Source organism: Callithrix jacchus, chromosome 2 (genome assembly GCF_049354715.1).
Source record: "Callithrix jacchus isolate 240 chromosome 2, calJac240_pri, whole genome shotgun sequence".
NCBI lineage: Eukaryota > Metazoa > Chordata > Mammalia > Primates > Cebidae > Callithrix > Callithrix jacchus.
The window spans coordinates 27863019-27887019 of record NC_133503.1 but is presented as its reverse complement, the minus strand read 5'-3'; the positions used below and the strand labels follow the sequence as shown (position 1 = coordinate 27887019).

At 34.8% G+C, this 24001-nt stretch overlaps 1 protein-coding gene across 3 annotated transcripts in view; it reads right to left on the bottom strand.

Moving 5' to 3' along the window:
- Positions 1 to 24001, bottom strand: part of TENM2 (teneurin transmembrane protein 2) — a 3966312-nt gene that overhangs the window by 3244804 nt on the left and 697507 nt on the right. For all 3 annotated transcript variants that reach the window (XM_078359011.1, XM_078359016.1, XM_054252473.2), the window contains exon 3: positions 16675 to 16718. The gene's annotated coding sequence lies outside the window, so the exon portion shown is untranslated. The remainder of the gene's footprint in view (positions 1 to 16674; positions 16719 to 24001) is intronic.

The window sequence follows — 24001 nt, the reverse complement described above, 5'->3', positions numbered from 1 at the left end:
TACTAAATGGCTATGAATCTTAATTTCAAAATATCTCTTATATTACAGAAAATATTCTCAAAGGTGATATATAAAAAGAGATACAGTTTGAATTTATAGGAGAGTTTTTTTCCAGATACTTTTTATTTTCCAAATACTTTTTATTTTCCAAATACTAAGGGCTATTAAGCTGGTAAAATCTAAGAAATTACCATGTCTAGCGTAATATGGTTGGAAAGATCTTGGTTGAAGAATTGCTAAGTGACATAGAGGAGAATCTCTTTTCTATTTGTGATTAAAGGGAAGATAAAACACAAACAAATCTATTGAATGCTTACTCTATTTTAAATGACCACAAACACTTTTGAGTAAGAAAACTGAGAAGCTCTGAATTCTAAAAATAAATTTACTCTCTTAAAAATACAAGACCTCTTTCAACAATCAGTCAGCATGTAAGACTAACAGCTTTTAAGAATGTTCCATAGCTCGTCTTCCAGTGGACTCTATTATGTCTCCCTAATATAGGCTAAAATGCAAAATAATAGTCTGTGGTCATTTTTCGGCTTTAGATTGTTTGACTTAAGGCTTAAATCAAGATGCAAAGCCAAGCCATTGAATTTAAGATGAGATTACCTATGAGGTAACTCTAGCAACCAGCACCTCTACTCTTATGTTAAAAACTGCCTAAATAAGATACCACTATATATGTATATGTGTGTGTATATATATATACACATATATATACATATATACATCTCCCCTGCAAATGGAATGCTATGTGATGTAAGAGGAATACTGCAGTCTAATAGAGTCTAATTTAGTTTTTGAAGAGGTGCTTTATTGAAAATTATCCTTGAAAAATATTAATGCTTCTTTCACAGACACTTTTAAGCAATGGAATATCCTCACACTTGGGGAGATACTGAAAGAGAAACCTTAACTGATACTGCAATTTTTTGGGTGATGACCAAAATATATGAAACTAGTAGTTTCCATCTTCATCAGATGACATTTTGCCTGGTTTGAGATGCCCTAAAATAGCTTCAATTTTAGCGTGTTTCAGATAAGGGACTTCATCTGATGTTACTTAAACAGGCCTTTGGCCTTAGGGATGACAAGTTTGGCAGAATAGTAGGATTGAAGGTTTAAAACAGTTGTTCTTGAAATGTGGCTCTGGGCCAACAGCATGAGCATCAACTGGGAACTTGTTAAAAATGCAAATTACTGAGCCGCACCTTGATAAATCACAACGATTTGTGAATTTAATATCTAAAAATGGAGTCACTCATGTCAAGAAGCATTGAGCCCACAGTGAAGTTGTTTGCCTACTCCCTCAAACTATAAACATTTATTATGTAATAGACTGAGCTGGGAAAATAACACCTACTTTTTCTGTGTACCCCGGAGACTTGAAAGGAACTGGCAAAAGTGACAGGTGGCTGAGATAATGAAAACAGGCCCATCTTGGAGAATCATAAAAGCCAGGACAAGACCTTTTCTCAGAGGCCTTAAAAGGGTCTGCCCATCTGCCCAACAGAACTCTGAGAGCTTCTCTCAACTTGACAGTTGCCACCAGAACCTCTGCTTGGAGAAGCAATGACCTTCCACTACCACCAGATCTAAAGGTCTTCTGGAACCACCTGATTCGTCTACTGGTGTGTTGGTCCCCTGAGCCACTGCTGTAATTTCTTATCCCTCTGTTATTATTGCCTGTGTGTTGAATATTAATTGCATGACTGATCATGTGTAAAAGCCTCACAATGAACTGTGAATTCAAGTATAAATAATTGCTATTGAGTCACTGTGGAACCTTACTGAGTAAATATACCTCGGCACCTAAACCTAATGGGCATATCAATTTGGCATATCAGATAACACATCCAGACCTATTGAATCCAAAATTCTGAGTGTTTAGGAGAGTTGCAACTGGAGTATAACAAGCCTGGCAGGCAATTCAGATGCTTATTTTTGAAAAGCAAGGTTGAGAAATCCAGTAGAGATCTCCAACAAAAAAACAAACAAAACTTCTGCACGGCAAAAGAAACAGTCACTAGAGTGGATCGGCAACCAACAGAATGGGAAAAAATTTTCGCAGTCTACCCATCCGACAAAGGGCTGATATCCAGAATTTACAAAGAACTCAAATGGATTTACAGGAAAAAAACAAACAAGCCCATTCAAAAGTGGGCAAAGGATATGAACAGATACTTTACGAAAGAAGACATATATGAGGCCAACAATCATGAAAAAATGCTCATCATCACTGGTCATCAGAGAGATGCAAATCAAAACCACATTGAGATACCATCTCACGCCAGTTAGAATGGCGATCATTAAAAAATCTGGAGACAACAGATGCTGGAGAGGATGTGGAGAAAAAGGAACACTTTTACACTGTTGGTGGGAGTGTAAATTAGTTCAACCATTGTGGAAGACAGTGTGGCGATTCCTCAAGGCCTTAGAAATAGAAATTCCATTTGACCCAGCAATCCCATTACTGGGTATATATCCAAAAGACTATAAATCGTTCTACTATAAGGACACATTTACACGAATGTTCATTGCAGCACTGTTTACAATAGCAAAGACCTGGAATCAACCCAAATGCCCATTGATAATAGACTGGATAGGAAAAATGTGGCACATATACACCATGGAATATTATGCAGCAATCAGAAATGATGAGTTTATGTCGTTTGTAGGGACATGGATGAATCTGGAGAACGTGACCCTCAGCAAACTGACACAAGAACAGAAAATGAAACACCGCATATTCTCACTCATAGGTGGGTGATGAAAAATGAGAACACATGGACACAGAAAGGGGAGTACTAAACACAGGGGTCTATTGGGGGGAAAAGGGGAGGGCCAGTGGGAGGGGGAGGTGGGGAGGGATAGCCTCGGGAGAAATGCCAAATGTGGGTGAAGGGGAGAAGAAAAGCAAAGCACACTGCCATGTGTGTATCTACGCAACTGTCTTGCATGCTCTGCTCATGTACCCCAAAACCTAAAATCCAATAAAAAATTAAAAAACAAACAAACAAACAAACAAAATAAACGTACTAGGAGAAAGGTTATGGATACAGAAAGTAGAAAAGAAGGGTCAGGTTCCATTAGTTCAAAAATTTTCCAGATTCATCAGGATATCAGCATATCCTAGCAGGCCACACAATACTCTCCTTTGAGATTGGTAGAGGATCCAAGAGGGTTGACTGAGGCAAATGGAGTTCTCTGATACAATATCCATCTCTGCTCTGACCAACGGAGTCTTATTTTGAGCCTATACGACATCTTGCCCTCTCTCCTTGTCATGCCCAAACTACACTGTTCTCTAGTGGAAAGGTTACAGAATCAGAATTGTTGCCCGCAGCTGTGGTATGGTCATTAAAACTCTTGCAGTCCTGCAGTATCCTGGGGCTTCACCTCAGATGCCTGGTCTCAAGTATTTCCATCCCTTCAATTTTCAAAGCTACCTCACCTCAAGTGTATACTTCTGACCTCATTGTATCTTAGTCTGGCATTTGAGACAAATTCTCCCCTTGTTTGATTTGATCATAGTTTCTAGAACTCAACTTCACTCCTTGGGCCATGGATAATTGTGGCCTTTACTCTGTTCTTGGCTCTTTGGATCTCTTCCACTATGGCAATTTTCTTTTCTTAATTAAAATAACTTCATTGATTCCATTGCAGCCAACCAAGCATGGTCCAGACGCCATTCTCTCCATAGGTTCTCCACTCAGCTTTTACCTGTAGCTTCCCCAGCCCCCATCTTATCTTACCTATAACTCATCACCCTACTTTTAGTAACTGCAGATAGTTTGTTTCTAGATCAAGCACTAGACAATTTCCATAGGATTTAGAGCATCTCTCCCATCTATCATTTTGTTTTCCACTGATGGATATGATTATTAGAGAATTCTTTGTTTTCTCCATCAGACATCAGCACCTCTATATGGGCCCCCAGCAGGCCCCTAATCCCTAAATCTGATAAAACTTGCCATTCCAATAAGAAAAAAAGTAATCATTATAAATAATTACAGTTAATAACTATTTGGAGGTTGTCAACTATACGGTTAGAGGTAGGAAATACATCGCCCACTCTGCTATAATACAGAGGATAGAGCAGTGAACCAGAGGAAAGAAACTAGCTTTAATAAATTTACATCTATGAGGGGTTACTGATATTCAAGTATTGATAATATGAAAGTTGTAAGAATCAAAACAGAGTCACTTGTGTTAAAAACCCTGATAATTCTCTAGGAGAAATGAGTGAAGGAGAAAAAGAGAGAAACTCTGACAAACAGTACTAGGGAAGGTCATAAAGAAAGGGGTCACATGCCTGACAACAAGAACTATCACAAAAGGACTACAAAAACTACAATCTTGCCCAAAGGCATTCACCAACACACACACACTCTTATTCTCTCTATCTCTCTCACTCAATCACACACACACACACACACGCACACATACACACACATGCACACACACATACACAAATATTTCTGCAAAGACATCTGCCTAACAACTGCCTATTCAAATGTGTACACCATTCTTGATATTAATACTTGTAGCCAAAGATAATTATCTCAAAACAATTATGTAATCCTTCATTTTTCTTTAAAACACCTTGTCTTCCTTTACTTCCCTGAATATACACATAGTATAGTATACTATGGCATGCATATGTCCATTGCAATGCCTACTCCCAAAGAAATTCCTTGTAGAGATATTTCCTTTTTGTCATTTAGGTTGTTGATAACATAATAAATTATTTAATCACAACTATAATATATGCAATGAGGAGGAAAAGTGAGATGCAATGAAAGCTAAAAGAGAAAGAACTGAGCCATTTTTAGCCTCCAGGAGTTTCCATGAAGTAAGCGTTAAGCTGAGACATCTACAATATGAGTGGAAATTGTCTAAGCAAGGGTGAATATTGGGTAGGAGGTGTGGTATTCCAAACAGATGGAAGAACTTGTGCAAAGACTCTGGGGTGGAAATTAGCTTCCTGCCTTCATGAAACCAAATGCAGGGTCAGAATGTAGAGACTGAGAGGGAAAGTGGAAAGAGATGATCCCCTCCTTATAGGCAAGGAGGAGACCATGTATAAATTGGATACAGGTTTTAATATTTATTCCAGTATAGCTTAGAATCATCTATTCCTTGTTATTCAAAGTAGCATGCATGGACTGATAGCACTAGCATTATCGGGGAATTTGCTAGAAATACAGAATTTCAGACTCTATCCCAGAGCTTCTAAATCAAGAGCACTTTAGAAATATTCCCAAGCAGCTTCAATGCACATTAAAATATTAGAAACACAAAAGATTAAAGCATGGGTTTAACATTGCCTAATTTAGATTTTATTAAGATAGTAGCTGTATGGACTACAGACTTGTCAGGGGTAGGAACATTGTATATTCAGGCAAGTTAATTAAGAGTGTATTGCATTAATTCATCTGAAAGATAATGTTATCATGGACTAGAGAGGTGTCAGCAGAAATGATGGGTTTAAAATATATTAAGTTAATTTCAGGAGCTTTGATTGATTTTCTAGGAAAGATGAGGCTGAATGACTGTGTCACAGATGATTCCAAGGTTTCTCACCTAATGACTGGATAAACAATGTTATCATAACTGACAAGAGATACTACTGGAGGAACTGATTTGGAGAAAAGTCATTAATTTACTAGTGGCCCATATCAGTTGTAAACAAAATGCCATGTTACAAAAAGAAATAGAATCTGGCCAGTGTGATGGCTCACACCTGTAATCCCAGCACTTTGGGAGGTCAAGGTAGGTGAATCATGAGGTCAGGAGTTTGAGACCAGCCTGGCCAACATAGTGAAATCCATCTCTACAAAATATACAAAAAATTAACCAGACATGGTAGCTCATGCCTATAATCCCAGCTACTTAAGAGGCTGAGGTAGGAGAATCACTTGAACCCAGGAGGCAGAGGTTGCAGTGACCTGAGATTGCCTCATTGCACTCCAGCCTGGGAAACAGAGCAAGACTCCATCTCCAGAAAAAAAAAAAAAAAAGAATCTAATATTTAAAGATGATTTTGCTGTGTGAAAAGTGGTGATCCGTTTATTAACTTAGCCCTTTCTGCTATCATTGCAATGATTTGCTGTTAGTTACAAATTTGGTTTGCTCTGTAATAATCAAATACAGCTATTAGAGTAGTAAAATTGTAAATAGTTCCCAAATCTTCTGACTCCAAATTGTATGCATTGCTACTATGCTGTCCTACTAGCACTATGAGTATTTAGCCATAGTACCGTAATAGTAGAGGAATTGTCAATAGTGTCTGAGGAGCACTATGGTTTCACCAGTTAACATAATACTGGTGCGGATCTCATGAGGATTCTGCAAGGGACAGGTAAACAATGTGACTGAGGCTTGTTAGCCACTACGTTATTTCGATAACAACAGAGCAGCTTATCTGTTTTCCAGTTAAATCATTCGAATAACTGTTTTAACACTTTTAAAGCTATTTCAAAACTACTGCAATAAATACTGCCCAAAGAGGCATGCACCCATGAAGTAGTTAAGTAGTTTTCATATACCAAGGATTTGCTGGATGCTGGAAATAGAGTAGATCAACAAGGACTTTATCTACCTGTAGCTCTTAATCAAGTTTAGGAGGCTGAAAATATAGAAGTAAATAAGTAAATAAAAGTAAAAAATAAATTAAGTAATTGCTGATAATAATTAGTACTACATACAAAAGGAAAGGAAATGGAAAAAAAGTGTTGTAATCAAGAATGACTTTGAGTAGGGAACTGGTCTGGGGAGTCTTCTAGGAGGAGTTAAAAGATCTGAAGGATGAGATTCAATGGCGAGCCAGGGTAAGAACTTTCTTGCAAGGAGAAGAGCAAGTGCCAAGGTGCAAAGAAGCAAGAGTTCTGGAAGCCGGGTAGATCAAAAGGCTATTGCCAAAAGAAAGAGGGTGCTCACCTAAACTGGGATGCTGGCAAAATGGATACCTCTATTCTTTAGATAGAACTGACAGGCTGGACTGATGAAGACAACATCCAATAGAGAGGTTGAGTTGGCACAAAATCTCTAACTCAGGAGTTAGGTCAGGCTGGCAATGCAACAAACAGATCATTGTTTAGAAGCCATAAAATTGGATGAGGCACCTAGTGAGACAGTCTCCCTAAAAAAAAGAAGAGGCCCGGAAATAGGCACTGAGTAACTCCACAATTTTGGCTGAAAGCAGAAGAGAAAACAGCAAAAAAGAGGAAAAAAAAGTAAAGCCATGAAAAACTTAATTTTATTTTCTGAGTCATTCATATATGGCATGTGTTCCTTTCTAATTAATTAACAGTGGATTTTATAATTATTTTATTATAATTATTTAGTTCTATTTTCAAAACTTGAAATAGGTAATAGTACCTATTGCTCTGTCTTCATTGCCAGCATCCCAGTCTCTCATCATTAAGAGACTTTTTTAAAGCTTCTAAAATATGTAGCTATTATCAACTTTCCAGTTTGTATATGCTTTATATGACAGTGCAGTTTTAAAATCGCCTGCATAGGTGTTATTTCATGTCATGTGCTTAAAATTATTTTCTGATTTTAATAATCAATGAGATATGTCTAAAAGTAAACTACAATTTATCTAAAAATATTACATGAGTAACAGTATTTTAAAGACATTGTACTTTATCTTAATTTTTATATTTAAAAATATTTTATAGTAAATTTATTCTTGTTTTAGCTTTATTTTTAATCATTTTTAAGATTTTTATGTTATAAAAATGCAGTAAGTACGCAAGAATAAAACCAGAAAAGAATCAACACTGAATGTGAAGAGGGACATCGGCGAAGAGCTGTTGTAATGGTGCAGGTTGTACACATTGCCAAAGAGCACAAGGGAAAGCTAATGCCTAGAATGAGAACAGAGAAGTACAGTGCTCATAGCAGCTATCTAACCTGTAGAAAAACACTGCCACAAGTACTGAAATTTCCACCACATCACTAAGTGTTGTCAACCCCACCATTTACAAGTATTAAGGATATTAGGAGAGGAACAAATTACCTAAGAATGAATGCAAAAGGAACAAAACAGGGTACTAATTGTCCAGAGATGCTTTTGTGAAATATAAAGTATTTGTATTTTGTGCTTGAAGAAAAATACTTTTACGTAACATGTGTAACACCCCGAAGTCTAATATCTGAAATACAGAAGAATAGATATTATAAAATTAAAAAGAGTACACAAAATTATTTTACATGATTCCATGCCTTGTTTTGATTGATAAACATATTTATTATTATTGCAATAAAATTACTATCACTTTTTATTTAAATGTGCACTTAGTACTCGTAAGTTCAGTGCTAATCGAATGATTATAGGTTATGTGATGACTTTGCTAGTTGGCCATTTACTTTGCTAAGTTGGAGAAGAAAAATAACAAAATTAAACATGTTGATTGCACTATAGGACATTACGTTTGACAACATTCTTTTGTAATGGAAATAAACTGAATAAAATATTGGTGCCTTTTCAAAAGAGCAAAAATGACTATTTTTCTTTTTTTTTTTAAGATAAAGTTTCGCTGTTGTTGCCCAGGCTAAAGTGCAATGTTGTGATCTCAGCTCACTGCAACTTCCACTTCCTGGATTCAAGAGATTATCCTGCCTCAGCTTTCCAAGTAGATGAGATTACAGGCAGGCACCATCACTCCTAGCTTATTTTGTATTTTCAACAGGGAAGGCGTTTCACCATGTCGGTCTGGCTGGTCTCGAACTGCTGACCTCAGATGATGCATTAACCACAGCCTCACCAAGTGCTGGGATCACAGGCATGAGCCACCATGTCTGGCCAAAAATGTCCATTTTTTCAGAGATCTTTCTTTGGCGCATGTATAGATTCTAAGTTCCTAAACATTTTTAACCATGTAAAATTGAAAAGGGAAGCTACAAAACACTAGTTGCAGCTTCTCCCTGGAATATCGCTTTATAAACTCGAAGACAAATTGAAAGCCTGAAATTACAATTTTGTTTCTCATAGTTTTCTTTTTTTTTTTTGAGACGGAGTTTCGCTCTTGTTACCCAGGCTGGAGTGCAATGGCGCGATCTTGGCTCACCACAACCTCCGCCTCCTGGGTTCAGGCAATTCTCCTGCCTCAGCCTCCTGAGTAGCTGGGATTACAGGCACGCGCCACCATGCCCAGCTAATTTTTTGTATTTTTAGTAGAGACGGGGTTTTACCATGTTGACCAAGATGGTCTCGATCTCTTGACCTCGTGATCCACCCGCTTCGGCCGCCCAAAGTGCTGGGATTACAGGCTTGAGCCACCGCGCCCAGCCCTGTTTCTCATAGTTTTCAAATGACTTAGTGGGACCCAAAGTAAGAAAACCTCCCAGAGTAGCTAATAATAGAACTTCAGCAAAATGTGAAAAAAATGGCAGGACTGTTAATCCTTTAAAACTTTAGCTTATTGTTAATTGAAATTCTAGAATTTTAGCACTTGCATAATATTCAGTGTTACATATGTATGTGTGTATATACACATATATATGTATATATACACATTTTTAAAAAAGTGAATCTGAATAGCTCATCTAATGCTTGGAAGAAATGGAATAGTCAACTTTTTTTTTAAAAAAAAGTAAGTTCTAATGTGAAATCTTATTCAGTATATTGTTATGTTAGTATTTTGCAATAGAACCTGGGGAACTAACATATTTGTAATACTTGTTTCATAGGCAATATAATCTAAGTACCAATAATCAATCTAACATATAAACATTAGAAATACAACTTGTTTGTAATTCTTGAGGGTCTCAGAACTTTCCAAGATTTTAGTAATGTGTTCATATGCATTCATTTAAAAAAAATAGTAGCTATATAAAGAAAAAGTGGTAAATAACTGAAAAAATAAAATAAGACAGATGAGGGAAATGATGTAATGCTTATTTAAGTGGGTTAGAGGAACAGCAGAAAGCCACCTTCAAGAACACAAACGTTTTTCTACCAAATTTAAGACACGTAATTTCTCAACCACATGGAAGAAATAACAAGAGAAAAATGTTTAATCTATGTTGGGGAAAGAAAAGGAGAAAGTTAGATTAATGTTTAGGGAAATTCCTCTTATAAGATTACCCCAACTTACTAGGGTACATAAAATTTCTTTGGAGCTATTTAAGAAATGTAGGTACAGTTATCTCAAATTGGAAGGTAAAAATGTATGTTACTGTTTTGATTTTTTCCTTTCTGACCCCAAAGCTATTATACATGAATTATGAGAATTTAGTCATTTCTGCTTCATAATTTTTATTTATTTTGATTAATACCCATTAGTCATTGTTCATCCTCTGTAATATTAAACACATATAGAGAAGACAGTGCTTAAATACTGTGTAACACATTTTTTTTCAAAGATTTGTTTAATGTAGAAAGAAAACCTCCATTTTACAGACAAAAGAAATCACATGAAACATGCTGAATAATTTGCTTGAAATTGGCAGTTAAATTGTCTCATGTTTACTTGTGAAACAATGATTAAATAGTAGTTCCATCATTGTGCTACAACTAATTAAAAATGTCATTCAAGAGCTCTTCAGAGTGAATTATTGATCTAATAAATATATTTTAAGAGACATTCATAAATAATGCTTGGAATACTCATAGCATACCAGATAAGATATTTCAGTAATGGTTTTAAGTACTTTTTTTCTTTTTGTTGTTGCTAGAGTAACCTTTACTTTATATTACCATTAGAAAACATTCTATGAGTATAAATCTCAGATGGGTCTCTAGAAGTGATACATTTTTATGAGTCATAAAGGCCGCATTTGTTCAAATCAACTTTAAAACCATAATAAGACTTTAAATTAGCTAGGTGTGGTGGTATGTGCCTGTAGTCCAAGCTATTCCAAAGCTGAAGCATGAGAATCACTTGAACCCAGGAGGCAGAGGTTGCAGTGAGCCAAGACCATGCCACTGCACTCCAGCCTGGGCAGCAGAGTGAGACGCTGTCTCAGAAAAAAAGAATAAAAAGGTTTAATTTGAAGAAGCAATGAGAGGGTATGGTAAAAATCAAGTCTGATAACATAGGAATAAATTAAAATTGTAAATTTATATAGTAATGACCTTTTACTTTTTTGTAATCAAGTTATTTCTTGGAAAAGTATATATGTGATTGTATTGATTAGAATTTTAAAGTTATCTTTTCAGTTGGAATGATTTTCAACTTTTAGAGCAAATAAATGGTCTAAGTTCAAATATAAATAACAATTTAAGACCATAAGCCTTTTTTGTCATTTTTCAAATTCAGATAATGACTAATTTGCTTGAACATAAAACTATCTCAGATCTATATATTAGCCATAGGGTGATATCTGGAAGAATAGCCCAGGTAACTAACAAAACCTGATTCATAAGTCAAGTTAGCAAACATGGGCAAGAAAGAATGCCAAAGGGGATTAGTTGACCTAAGTGCTTAAAATGTGTAGCTTTTATTCTCTCATTCTTTGATATATTTAGGAAAATGTATCAACAATAAAGTCTTTGGGAATGATTGTATTTTTAATGGCCTGACAATTCAAGCAATCATAAAGAAATGAGATCTGTAAGATTAGAGTGAGAGTTTCTCATGAGTGACGGAGTTTTTAAAATAGTTCCTCAATTTTAGGCCCAAATTCTGGAAAAAAATCATGAAAAGGGAGAAATAGTGTTCATCCTTAGAGTAAAAGGGAATTTGCTCATCAGGCTACATATTTAAGTCCTTCAAATGAATTAATGTATTTTTATTGTTTTGCAGGATCAAGAATTGTTAAAAATATAAGGACTTGTATCTATCTATATTTTTCAATACAAAATTTTTATTAGCAATATTTTTTAAAAACAAATATTATAATTAAATATCCTTTATCCTGGCTATCAATTTTTACATATATTTTACTGGCAAAAGTGTGTCTTTCTCTGGCAGAGCTGAAAAAGCAAACACAAACCTAGGAAATTAATAATTTAAAAAATACCTTAAGGTTAGATAACATAATTTGAAATCCCACCATTTAGCTTTAAGGGCTTGGCAGGGATTACAAAACTGAGTTTCTATGTATCAGAACAACAAAATAATCAAGTAGCCAAATATTGCCATAAGTATTGGTGTTATTACTTTTATTTATGCAGTTTGTCTACAAATCAATCTTCAACTTACTAGTCAATAATTATATTCAGATATCTTCCTCATCCACATTTTTAATAGCAGTAAAGATATTGAAAAATTTAACACATAAAAATGTTTAAGAATCACATAAGGAATAAATTGAAGACTTATTTTTGACAATATTAATACGTTTGTCTTCTTCAAAGAGAAAAACAAATAACACAAAGCACTTAAGAAAGTAAATAAGAACATAGAGAACAATGACAAATCCAACAGTAAAATAAGATGCACTTGGAAGGTTTCCCTCCATTGGAGAAAATTGCTTACATAATAATTCATCAATCATGATGAGAATTAGTTACAAGTTTCTCTTAGCTGATGTCTCACCTGAAATATATGAATTCTATTTAATCTACTTAAATAGGGAATTTTTATTTGAAAATATATAGACCAATGGAACAGAACAGAGGCATCGGAAGCAACACAACACATCTACAACCATATAATCTTTGATAAACCTGACAAAAACAAGCAATGGGGAAAGGATTCCCTGTTTAACAAATGGTGTTGGGAAAACTGGCTAGCCATGTGCAGAAAGCAGAAACTGGACTCCTTCCTGACACCTTACACTAAAATTAACTCCACATGGATTAAAGACTTAAACATAAGACCTGGCACCATAAAAACCCTAGAAGAAAATCTAGGCAAAACCATTCAGGACATAGGAGTAGGCAAGGAATTCATGACCAAAACACCAAAAGCATTGGCAACAAAAGCCAAAATAGACAAATGGGACCTAATCAAACTCCACAGCTTCTTCATGGCAAAAGAAACAGTCACTAGAGTGAATCGGTAACTAACAGAATGGGAAAAATTTTTTGCAGTTTACCCATCTGACAAAGGGCTGATATCCAGAATTTACAAAGAACTCAAACAGATTAACAGGAAAAAAACAAACAAGCCCATTCGAAAATGGGCAAAGGATATGAACAGATACTTTACAAAAGAAGACATACATAAGGCCAAAAAACATATGAAAAAATGCTCATCATCACTGGTCATTAGAGATGCAAATCAAAACCACATTGAGATACCATCTCACGCCAGTTAGAATGGCGATCATTAAAAAATCTGGAGACAACAGATGCTGGAGAGGATGTGGAGAAATGGGAACACTTTTACACTGCTGGTGGGAGTATAAATTAGTTCAACCATTGTGGAAGACAGTGTGGTGATTCCTCAAGGCCTTAGAAATAGAAATTCCATTTGACCCAGCAATCCCATTACTGGGTATATATCCAAAGAACTATAAATCGTTCTACTATAAGGACACATGCACACGAATGTTCACTGCAGCACTGTTTACAATAGCAAAGACCTGGAACCAACCCAAATGCCCATCGATGATAGACTGGACTGGGAAAATGTGGCACATATACACCATGGAATATTATGCAGCAATCAAAAATGATGAGTTTGTGTCCTTTGTAGGGACATGGATGAATCTGGAGAACATCATTCTCAGCAAACTGACACAAGAGCAGAAAATGAAATACCGCATATTCTCACTCATAGGTGGGTGATGAAAAATGAGAACACATGGACACAGGGAGGGGAGTACTACACGCTGGGGTCTATTGGGGGGAATAGGGGAGGGACAGCAGTTGGGGGGAGCTGGGGAGGGGTAGCTTGGGGAGAAATGCCAAATGTGGGTGAAGGGGAGGAAGGCAGCAGAACACACTGCCATGTGTGTATCTATGCAACTATCTTGCATGTTCTGCACATGTACCCCCAAACTTAAAATGCAATAAAAAATAAATAAAACAAAAAAAAGAAAAGCTATATACATTCACAACATGGAGTAAAGTTCAAGTAAGCTTATTTCAAATTTCTAACAATTAAAATTGTATTGATGTTTTATCTAAATAAATCTTAGTATGTTATCCTGGAATTTGAATATAGCCATAATTAGTCAAATTGTCTCTGAATTTGGTAGCAATTTATTTTGTCAAGTGTAAATTCTTTGTTATTTTTCAAATGTATTCGTTAATTAGCAATATTCAAGTAATATCAGAGTATTAAACATATTTCCACAAAACACTTAGTAGGTATTTTGCCCATAATAAAAGACAAATTGGAATTAAGTTCCTGGGGATATATGAAAACAATTTTATAATAGTTATCTGCAATTTATACAGTATTATAACTGCATATTTCTTAAAATTCTGTTTTTCAGTAATCATCTTAATAAAACTAATACCGAATTGTGCTGGAAGGCTTTCCTAGGAATGATATAGTTGCAGTTTTATTCAATTCATCCCTTTAATACAAATATATATCACTTAAATATAAATTGTATTAAATTGGGCATTTTTTTAACAAAAATATAACTGCAATATCCTCTAGTTAGCAGAAGTAGAATTTATTGCATGACAACAATCTGGAGCGTGTGACCAGAACATTAAAAAGAGCAGACCATCACTGCTACCAGCTCACCTTCTAAGGATGATTTGGCACATTTCTCAGCCTCTATCCCTATGGAGTGGGTCTAGAAGGCCGTAAAATATTATGTCTTTTATACAGTGTTCAGCTAAATGGTTCAGAAATAAAGACAAAGTAATAAAAGTAGAATGCTTGTCTTTAAACGGCAGTTCTTAGTAATGCTTCCCTTTGGCAATTTTTAGGTTTTTACTTTAAATTTAACAGTTAAGTGTATAAAGACATAATTTTGTGTATAGTAGGTAGCACATGAGAGTTTTCTTTGCAGTCGAGTCTCCTTGGAGAATTTAGAGAATCTTCTTCAGTCAATTGCAATTCTTATGTTCCACATGGTTACAACATTTTTATTTCATTAACACCTAATTTACAAGCACAAACCATTCTAAATGTATCAGAACAGATGTAGGAAATAATTATAATTTAGATTGAAATCTTCATCTCCTAATCACATATTTTAACCCATCTATCCAAAGAAAAAAAGAGGATTATAAAAAGATTAAAAGTTCTCCAATTTAAATAAAGAGGTGCCAAAATTTAAGTTATTCTTTTCTTTCAATTTACCTGTTACTGCACAGATGTGCCGTTCCTGCTGTATTTGAGCTGTGCGGTTAATAATGGGACATGTGCTGCATTGATATGGCAATCTGCACCAATTTGAACATAGTTTTCCATGGAGTCTGCCGCTACAGCCTTTGGACATTTAGTTTAATGCTTTGAGAGCTCTTTATAATTTCTGTTCTATTTTCCAGAGAGAAATCAATCATTTTTCTTGGTTTACTTGACATTTAATTTGCTATGTATAAAAATAAATATAAAAAGAAAATAATCTGCCATTATACAGATACTAAAAGAATTTAATGTTTGCTGTCATTTACCAAATCCAGTCTACTTGGTCAAAATAGTAACAAAGCCTCACCACTTACCCATGAACAGGTTTCATTGCTTAACTACACGGAATAACCACTTGTTCTGGCCTTAAATAGACACAGACCCTTGATTTAGATGGGCTAAACTGATCCTCAATCAGCATCAACTTTTAGTTCCATGTAAGTCAGCATGTTCCATCATTTTTTTCCCATTGGACTTATAAACAAATCTGAATGACAGGAGTGTCTTCTCAGACATAACATCTAATGAAGATGTTTGCCTGATACTGTCTTTCACCTCATTTTCAATCAATCTATCCATATTTTGATTTATGGTAGCTTATATTTACTTCCTATTCATATTCTTGGCTTACTAAGCAACTGGTAAATTGAGGCCATTGAAACGCCACTTTGCATTCTTCTCTTCCTATTGTCTTCATGAGCTTTGATAGAATTATCCTTATGAGATATTTAATATTAAGCAAGTACATAATAAAATTTACAGTATTTTGCAAAAAAATTAATCTTAATTTTTCTTCATTAGGGTATTAGTTTGTTTTCATACAGCTATAAAGAACTGCCGAAGAGAGGGTAATTTATAAAGGAAAGAGTTTTACTTGACTCACAGTTCAGCACGGCTAGGGAGGTCTCAGGAAACTCACATTTACGGCAGAAGGCAAAGAGGAGCAAGGCAACCTTCTCACAAAGCGGCAGAAATGAGAATGAACACAGGAGGAACTACTAAAGATTTATAAAGCCATCAGATCTCGTGAGAACTCACTCAGTATCAAGAGAACAGCATGGAGGAACCGCCCCCATGATTCAATTTCTTCCACTTGGTCTCTCCCTTGACATGTGAGGATGATTACAATTCAAGATGAGATTTGGGTGGGACACAAAGCCTAATCATATCCATTAGCATATACTCATTAGGTGTCTGAAAATGGAGCAAATGAAGAAAAAACAAACTATCATTTATTCAAAATCTTAGTCTTTTATAATTTCAGTGATGTGAAAGAAATTTTTGAGGAGGAGATACAGAAAACTTGTCTTAGAAAACTTGCCTCATTAGTAGCAGACAAACATTCCTCATAATTCAAATTTTGAATAGGTCAACTTTCTCAGAAAAAGTCCTTTTAATGTGCTTTTTATAGGTAGCTCCGAACAAATGGAAACCGAAAAAATGAAAACGTCCTTACCTTAAGGGAAATTATTGCAAGTCTTACCCCCACACTTCAAATATCTGTAACATAAAAAGAAAGACACCCCAAAGTTATTTACATAATGTAAACCAACGTATTCTTCAAGTAAGTAAAAACTGATACATTGCACTCGCTTCTCAGCAATCAGGTGAATTTCTAGTGGAGAAAACAGTAGGAAGATATCATCACAGAGTTGTTTCACTGAATAAGAATAAATAAAGAATAATAACTAGATGATAATAATTAGGGTATTCATGAGACAAAAACATGCAACAGAAACATCTGAGCCTCTGAGTTTCAGATCGTGGAAGAGCAGTCTTTACAGTACAAAGTAATTTTTCTTACCATTAAGATCAACTTGAATTTCCATATAGTCGTACCACATAATGCATTCAGCATTGCTACCTTATTTTAAATTATATTTTAGATATAAGTTATGATGCTAATGTAAAAAATGTAAGATATTCTGTAGCACTCAGCTAGTAAGTTTCAGTTGATTATCATATAGTAGTAAAACAATATAATGACTACACAAAATTTGTGGTTTACAAATCATTTTTATGATTTGATTCTTATCAAAACTCAGTGAGAGGTATGAGCACTTAAGAAAACAGTTTGTCAAAAAAATACAAAGGACAGAAATCCCTGGGAGAAGCAAATAAGGTAAGCTCTAGGACATCCTCGGCTGGGTAAAGGTACTAGGGTGTGGTGCAGGGAGAAAAAAACTCAAATCAAATGCAGTGGTCTCCCTGAGTTCAGCACACAGAGTTGGAAATTAGAGGAAGCCAAAATGCATAGAATTTGCAGGGCATGCTGCCAGAGAAAGAGGAGAGATGTGCAAAGCCAGAACTCCAGAAATCTTCAGAAGGTCCCCTTTCAGCACACAGCTGATTATTAATCATGCATGCCTGTGAAGAAATTGCCCATCTCCAGAAAAAGAAAACACCTGAAAGAACAGTTGCTGATGTTTAAGCATGATTGAGGAAAGTGCCTGTTCCCACCAACCAGGGTAGAAAACCTCATATTTCAAGCATTGTCAGAATGCAAAGAAGGATTTTGTCTCAGTAGGAAAGAAAATTAGTGCTTAAAAGCAAAAGGATCAAGTTGTTTCCAACTAACTTAGCAATGTCTTGAAGAAAGCTCAAGAATTTTCGTAGGGATATAAAAATATCCTAGCAATAAATTTGTCAAGATCTTGACCAAATATGAGTGATTAAATGCATACAAAAGTTCTTACATTTAATTATGAAGGAAGAAAAAGCAAAAAAGATAGAAGTGAGTCCCAAATATCCGACTGATTTGTAAAATGCTAACACACAAAGAAACCTAGTATTTACAAAAAATTAGACTATCACTGCTTGAAAAAATGTATAATGTTTTTACCTAGTGCTAGTATTTTTTCTTCTTTAAATTTTGTTTTTCATGGTTTAAATAGTGCAAAGAGGTTACCATAAATTGTATGATTTTATATTTTATTAACCATTTGTTTATGAAATTATTAACTTTTATAATATATTAGAAACTTCTCTCCCTGTATTAATATATGATATATGGTGCTTACATTGCAAAATAAAGTTGTGAGGAAAGGATTGCAAAAAAAAAATGCACTTAAGTACATAGAATTTTCAGGGACTTTTACTAGGAATTATACATTTAGTATTTACATAATTCTCACAGTAGCTTTCAAATCTATGATACCAGCAGGGTTCAAGGGATTCACCACAAATGGCTTTTAGTTGGTTCTGTGATTAATACTACAGATTAATAATAGTTATTGTCCTGTTCTCTGCGGTTCAGGTACTGCGTTTTTTTGGAACTAGATCAAATAACTGTGTCTCCATTACACAGAGCAGAGTACAACATGCTGATAAATAATCTATGGCTCAAAAAAGCAGACAAATGGGAAATTAGAAAATATTTTGAGTTAAGGAAAAATAAAACTACAATATGTCAAAATTTGTGTGAAGCAGCCAAAGCTTCTCTTAGGAGAAAATTCATAACATTAAATGACTGCAGAAAATAAGAGAGGTTTCAAATCTGTGCTTCCACCTTAAGAATTAAAAAAAAAAATAGAAAGCTCATCTCAAACAGCCAAAGAGAACAATAAAATACAGAAATTTATAAAACTCAAAACCAGGAAACCATAGAGGTAAATCAATGAAACCAAAGCTATTTTTTAAAAAAGGTCAATTATGTTAAAATACCTCAAATCAGATAGACCAGAAGTATATTTACACATAAATGGTTCAATGATTTTCAGTAAAGATGCCAAGGCTATTCAGTAAAGAAAAATAGATTTTTAAAAGTTTTATTTGATTTCTGATTGACACATACATAATTAATACATGTATATATTATATAATCATCAAATCAGGGTAATTTCTGTGTAGTGGAGGAATCCAAAATTCTCTATTCTAGTTATTCTGAAATAGATAATACAATGTGGTTCACTGTAGTCACCCTACTGCACAGTGGAATACCAGACCTTATTTCTCCTATCATTTTCTAGTTGACCAGTTTCTCCCCAGCCCTTATTCTATAGCCTTCCCTCCCCTCCCCAGCTTCTAGTTACCACTATTCACTCTCTACTTCCACGAGATCAGCTTTTCTAGTTTCCAGAAATGAGTGAGATTATAGGACAGTTGTCCTTCTGTACCTAGTTTATTTCACATTTGTAAAGAAATTGAAAGTACTACCAACAAAACTTAATCTATACCTCACATCACATATAAAAACTAACTCAAAATAAACTATAGAATTTAAAACTTAAAAGGACAAATTTCTAAAAGAAAATATATAGGAGGTAATTTTTGTGATCACGAGCTAAGTGAAGATTTCTTAGGCACTGCTCCACAAGCACTAGCTTCTGAAAGTGGCACAGTTAAAGGGTAAGGAAACGGATCAGTGGTTTTCCAAGAAAACAGATATATATCAGATTCATTGGCTTCCAAGGTAAGGGTTAGAGGAAGAGTTTTACTACGAAGAACTGTTTCATATGATTTTGTTGGTGGTTTCAAACCACATGCATTTGTCAACATTATAAGATTGTATATTAAATGTGGTGTATTTCGATGATGTAAATTTTAGCTTAAAAGATTTTTTTATAATTCTGTATATTAATACCAAATAAATAAAACATATTACTAAAAATATACTGTTTATAAAAGTGCCAAAAATATAAAATATTAGGAATAAATTGGAAACTAAGGAAGGTATTTGCCCAAGAAAAAGAAAACAAGGCCGGGCATGGTGGCTCAAGCCTCTAATCCCAGCACTTTGGGAGACCGAGGCGGGTGGATCATGAGGTCAAGAGATCAAGACCATCCTGGTCAACATGGTGAAACCCCGTCTCTACTAAAAATACAAAAAATTAGCTGGGCATGGTGGCGTGTGCCTGTAATCCCAGCTACTCAGGAGGCTGAGGCAGGAGAATTGCCTGAACCCAGGAGGCAGAAGTTGCTGTGAGCCCAGATCGCGCCATTGCACTCCAGCCTGGGTAACAAGGCGAAACTCCGTCTCAAAAAAAAAAGGAAAGGAATCAAATCCCCACAAAGACTGAAATAATAGTGTTCATAGAAACTTTTTTCATAGTTGTCCAAATCTGGGAAATAATCCAATACACTAAAAGTATAAAATAACATACCCTGAAACAGATTCATACATACATAGACCCTTAGCTATGAGAAAGTAACATAGCAGAGCATGTTTTCAATTAATAGTGCAAGGACAATTGGTTATCTGAAAGAGGAAAGGAAGAAAAAACTATTTGGCCCCTACTGTATACACAAGTAAATTCCAGATTATTTAAATACTAAAATGTGAAAATGTTTTTCTAAATGATAACAGGAAAATATTTTCATCATCTCAAGGTAGTCAAACCTCTAAAACAGGACCCAAAATGCACAAACTCAAGTAAGAATGATAAAATTAACTACAGGAAAATAAAGAACTTACATTCACCAAAGGATATTATTTAAAATGTAAAAAAAATAATCTGCGTTGTGGGAAAAGGTATTTGCAACACTCACGTGATGGCAAATTCTATGTGTCAGCCTGACTGTGCTAAGGGATGCCTTGATTGCTGGTAACATTATTTCTGGGTGTGTCTGATGGTGTTTCCAGAAGAGATTAATGTTTGATTCAGTAGACTTAGTAAAAGAAAAACAGCCTCACAGATGAAAGAGCGCATCATTCAATCCCTTGAGAGCCCTGTTAGGGGAAACAAATTAAGGATAGAGAAATACAAATTCTCTCTTTTTAAACTGGGGCATAAATCTTCTGCTCTCAGACAAAGGAGATCCTGGTTGTCGGACTTTCATCCCCTCAAGGACAAAATTACATCACCAGCTTTCTCGGTTTTCCAGCTTGCAGATGGCACATTCTGCATACTTCTAGCCTCAACGATTGTGTCAGACAATTTCCATAACAAATCTCCTCTGATATATCTTTATTAATCCTACTGATTCTAATTCTCTGGACAATCCTATCTAATGCAACATATAATTTCTAATGGATAATATCCAGAATACCCAGAATACACAACTAACTCATACACATCCATAAGAAAATGAACTGCTTCCCCTTCACAAATGGCCAAGAGAATTATTAACAAAGAACAACATTCAGATGAGCAATAAATATGCAAAAATTGATTAAACTTTGTGAACTATCAGAGGAATGCAAGGTAAAACACTACTATTATTTATACTGTAACACACAGAAATTATTCTTACCATAACATCCCAGAAAGACAAAAATTTAAAAGACAATTATGCCAACAATCTGAAACAAAGAAATCTTTATATGGTGAAAGAGAGATTAAAAACTAGCACAGCCATTTTAGAAACAGGTTGGTATCAGTTGTAAAGTTTGAAGATAGTATCATCAAGATTCAGAAGATTCAGAAACATCACTGCTGCTGAACAGCAATGTTTGCATGTCTATATCAAAAAATATTTGCAAAAATGTGTAAGTGTTCAAAACAGGAAAAAAACAAATGCCCATCAATAGGGGACTGTTAACACATTTTAAAATTCTTTCAAAGTATAAAATTTTATAAAAAATCATTCAAAATAATACCACATATCAATCAAATGGAACAAACCACAGCTATACAAATAAAACATGGGTAAATTACACAAACATAATTTGAGCAAAACAAAGTAGATATCAACTCTATGCTTTGATTTACATAGTGTAAAAAAATAGAGGAATAACTAACATATGTATGGATGCAAATTTAGTTGGTATAATATAAAGAAAAGAAAATAATTACCATTAATATCAGAATATCAGTTACCGTTGATTGAGAAAAAAATAGGTCATGATCAGGAGGGAGCACGAAGAGAAATTCTGGGGAGTTAACAAGGGTCATGTTTATTAACTTCATTGGCAGCTACAAATTGTCTACCTTGTCATAAGTTATTGAGTTGTACATTTTTACTAATTGTCTTTTTTTTTGTGTTTCACAAAAAACTTAGAAGTGAACCATGGATAAATGAATGAATGAATGGCTAAATGATACTCCACCATTGCCTCAAATGTTTAACATGCTCAAAAGAAACTCAGAATCAATCATGGACAGTCATAGGCAGCTTTGGGGAGCACAATATGGGGATTGATTATTAATAATTGAGACATGCATGATATAAAAGCACTAAAAGTAAAAGCAATCCAAATCAATCCCTATATTGGGCTGCCAAATTCAGTCAATGACACTATACCTTGCTTCCAATTACAGCTTGAAATGTATGACCCATATATTGTTGGAGCAGAAAAAATTATCTATTTCCGAATCTGTAAGATCAAGATTTAAGTCCTAGCCTTTCCTGTTATTATCTGGGTGGCTGCAAGCAAATAACCTAGTTGACTGCCACCTCTAGATTTGCATCTGGTTAATGAAGATGGATACTATAATTTTACTCTTAGAATTCAATGGAATGACATATATAGAAATGATCCTAGAGAATAATTTTTAAATGTTGATTTTTTTATCCTCTGGATGCAAATCCTACATACAATTAGTTCTTTCCAAATATAACAAAATTGGCTTTTTGTAATATTTTTGAGATAGAGAAAAAAAGTCCTGCCATCCAGGAGCCGATGAGGATGCTGTTAGCTAGGCTGGGTGGTCTCTTGTTTAAACACCAAGCAAGGCACTCTCTGACCATGATGAATCAAGGAAAATAACCAATCTACCAACCAGCTAACGAAAACTCCATAAATGCATATCTTAACCCAGGCAAAAAATAGAATATTTTTTGAAAAACAAAAAAGACCTAACATCACCCTATCCTTGCCAATATTAGTGATTACTGCTTATGTGCCAATTTCAGCTTCAGGATTGCTTCATGCCTCCTGCTTTCTAAATAAGAATTATTAGGATAACCAAATCATAAAACTCTCTCCACATCCTTCAACCTTCCCTCAAGTCACCCCCAAGCTTCTATACTATCCTGAGACTCTTCTAACACCTTTTTTTTTTTTTAAAGAAACTCCATTATTCCCCACTGTGTGCAATCTTCCTCTTTGCAACAAGTCAATAAACCCAACTTTGACTTCAGATGTGCTCTTAGTTGGCTTTGGCTTGGGAGCACTGGCATCACTCACATTTGGCCTCTCTTTTGGAATCCATCTGTCACTCTCTTACATGTGAAATACGTTTTCCCTCATGTGTAAACTATTTTGGCAACCTAATTGCGCTTTCTACCATTGCCTTTCCTACCTCCAACCATATTAAAGACTGCTGAATATTTATTAATCCAAAAAACTCTTCCTAAAAAAAATACTATTTATCAGACATCTAACTTTACACATCCATTTTAATATTTAGTGAGTGAAAGACTGTCAGTAGCTGTTATCTCAAGAGACAAGATACATCCTTTGTGCTGGTGAACCAATTGTAAGCTGTGATATATCTGGGTGTTCACAGATAAGGTGCCAAACTCAAAACTATAAGTGGAAAAGCAATTTTCTTTTATGCCTCATATCATAGTGTGTCAAAATTCTCTAATTCCTTTGTTTTGTTGTAAATGAAGAAAGGTTAGGTTGTGAGTAAAAACACTGTTTTGATAGCTTGAATCTCTGAAATAACCCCCATAGGAATTAGCAGAAAGCAGATCTCATCAGAGCAATGTTTAGAAAATAGAAGTTTGTACTTTGTCATTCTATTTCACATTTTCAACTAGACCTGCAATGAGAACAGTAGCTTCCTAGCTTCCTTTTTTGTTTAATTCAATAGATATTTTTCATTTGCGCTTTTTAAAAAAGTATTTTTAAAATTGTATTTTGCATAACGTGACACGTAAATTGCACACTGTGGAAA